Source organism: Helianthus annuus, chromosome 16 (assembly GCF_002127325.2).
Source record: "Helianthus annuus cultivar XRQ/B chromosome 16, HanXRQr2.0-SUNRISE, whole genome shotgun sequence".
NCBI lineage: Eukaryota > Viridiplantae > Streptophyta > Magnoliopsida > Asterales > Asteraceae > Helianthus > Helianthus annuus.
The window spans coordinates 48503884-48507189 of record NC_035448.2 but is presented as its reverse complement, the minus strand read 5'-3'; positions in this window follow the sequence as shown (position 1 = coordinate 48507189).

Below are 3306 nucleotides of genomic sequence, written 5' to 3'. Positions count from 1 at the left end.
GATGGCGGGGGTCCGAACTCCTTGATCCCCTCATACGTAAACTACTATTAAAATTTTAACCCGGCTATTTAGGATTGTATCCCTGCTGACTCAAACTACTTAGCCGAGGGTAACGTCACCTTCAAAAGAGGGGCCTACCACATTACGCATTAATAAATTAATTAATTATCTTTTAATAATCCAACCCTTTAGGATTGTATCCTTGTTGACTCAAACTACTGGGTTGAGGGTAACGTCACCTTCAAAAGAAGGGCCTACTACTATAAATAAGATAATCTCTTAAAAAGTGCAAAAGTGCGGAAATAATCAAAGGTTACACTAAAGGCGAGTCAGATCCAAGTGATTCATCTTGTCTATCTGTTTTTACTTTTATTTTTATTTTTCAGCATTTTTAGTTTTTATTTTCTAGTTTAAAACCTTTTTCTAAAATTTTGATTTGATTAGACGTTGAGGATAAACCGGTACTAAAAGCTCTTGTGTCCTTGGACGACCTCGGTATCTTACCAACACTATACTACGCTCACGACGGGTGCACTTGCCCATATGTGTGTGTTCGTAAATATCGTGTTTTATAAATTTAAAACTTGACTAGAGTGTAAAAAGGGTAAAAAATATATATATAAATCTATAACACACAACACGCATCACTTAGCCATTAAGTTTCTTAATCATTAAGGTTTCTTAACTACTAAGTTAACTTAATTGTTAAGTTATTTTAACTACTATTTTTAATTAATCGCTAAATATTCTAGTTAAGCAGCTCCCCGAATATGAGTTCTAATTCTAGATACAATGAAACTCGTATTAGTGTATTAACTCAATTCAACTTTAACGATAATCACAAGATCAAAACCCACAACGAATGACAAAGTATAGCCAGATATTGGCAGTACTTAAACATCCATCGGATCGGTTTCAATCGATCGGATAAAGTAACGTACCAGTGATTAGAATTATTATCCTAATAACGTGCAGAGTTTCGGGATTTAGAAGGTATAATATCGAGCTACTATTTTGCTATAATAGAAGCTAAAAGAAGAAAAGAATTGAGCGAAATGAACTGAAACCATCGGCTGATATCGGGGCGGGTCGCGACCCGCGAAGCACATCATCTTCTCCTTCGCGGCCCGCGAGGGAGTCTGGGTCGGAGTGAAGGTTGCTGAGTCATGGTGTGGTCTTGACACGTGGAAGACACGTGTCCCTCAAGCTTATCCGGGGCTTTGACAAGCTGTCGCGCCCCGCGAAAACTCTCCTTAAGTCTTACGCGGCCGCGACAGAACAATAAAATTGAATTTCTTGATTTTTTCACAAGGATCAGGGTTTTAGGGGTCCGGGTTTCTACTTACGGAGCGTTTTCGGACTTTTTTGCAGGTCCTTACAGTATGCTATAACCGTTGTTTGACCCTTTGATTCTGTTTGGAAATGTGTAACTGTTGATTACGTGATCCTGACGAACTTTATGATACTTCGCCAAACCCTAGTCTTGACGAAGATTTAATACTTCGTCACAATCTGGTCTCGACGAAGAATGATAGTTCGTCACATGTGATAGTTCGCCGAGGTGGTAGATGGTCGGAACAGTAGATCAGTGGTGTTATGTTATTGAACACATGTGTTGTGATTTTCTGTTTAAGGCATGATAGTAATGTTAACTAGTTGTGAGCGTCTTGACCTGACTCGTATGGGTAGTCAATCCATTTGTTGAATGTAATCCTGAAAACTGAGTACTTGATATGCAATATGAGGTGATCATGTGATAGATTCAAACTGTGTGAAATAAGTGACTTGTTTGATTATGTAACTGATTTTGATTGGTAACAATGGTAGGGTTTGGGTTGACCAACTTGGATGGGTAACTTAACATACAAAGTAAATCAAAGGTGAGTTCATTCCTCTTGAGCATGGCTCCCGGTGGGTGGGACAATCATTGGGTATTCCTGAGAGGAATAAGTCATTTGGGTAAAACTGGGATGTTGGATAATATACTCAATTCCTATCACCATTAAGTCCCATCTTGTTTGTTACCTGAGAGGTAACGGGGTATTAGTTGATAACGCTATTTAGGTTTGGCACCCTCACCCCGTACCTGAGAGGACGTGTGTGAACTAATGACCCAATCATGACCAATGCTTAGATAGGGGCGTTGGGGAAGGGCAAAAATAATCTGGAGCCATCTTGTACTCGAGTTATTATCAACATTATAATCAATGAACTGAAATAAACACTTGGTAACCAACGTTTTCGTAAAACTATGAACTCACCAGTGTTGTCTGATACACTTGTTGCATGCTCGCAGGTCGTTAGGTATTATTGACAAGGAACTTGCTATCTGGATGGCTGGAGTGGTCATGGGTCGTACTGCTTGGAATTGCAAGACTTGTTTACTGATTTCACATACATTGGTTTTTGAGACGATTGAACAGTGATTTACTATTTGCTTCCGCTGAACATGTTAAACTTGGGTTATGTTTATGAATGTTTTATCATTATAAATGGAATCTTTGTTTTATAACTTGATGTTAGTTCAATGTGATTGGTGGCTAGATCCTGGTACGTCACACGCCTAGCGGGGTCACCGCATGTGGTATTTTGGGGGTGTGACATATTAGATATGTACGTATTATTAATACCTAAGCATGTTTCTAACCATTAATCAGAGTTTTGTTGATCTTGTTGATCACTCTTTAAGGGTTTGTTGTTTATGGGGTTTTGTTAATCACTCTTAAGGGTTTGTTGTTTCTAACCCTTAATCATGGTTGTTTGTTGATTAGTTTTACCTTTATTGATGCCTAATTATATGTAATGAACAATATGGTTTGTAAAGCATCTGAAGAACAATGTGCTGCTAGTAAAGTTCATAGCTTGATAGTTTAGTTTGTAATGAACAATGTGGTTTGTGATTATTTAGTAAATGCAAGTTCATGTCAGTAAAGCGTCTTAAGAACAATGTGATGCTAGTAAAGCTCATAGCTTGATAGTTTGATAGTCAACATAGTTTGGTATTTTTCTACTAGTAAAGTTCATTTCAATGTTGTTGCTGCTAGTTTGAATATTCTGTTGCTAATGAGTTGCACCTCTTATTAATGTGTTGCTAATCTGCTCCTACTCATAGTTATGAGCTGCACATGATAGTTATGATCCTTAATATAATTTAGTGTATCTGCACATTGTTGTTTGGTTGTGATTTTGGTGAATTGTATCTGGTTCTGGTGAACTGAATCTGCAAATTGCTTTTTGGTTGAAATAGCAATATCTGAATGTTTTTGGTTAATTGAATCTCGTTTTTTGTTTATTGAATTTGCACAT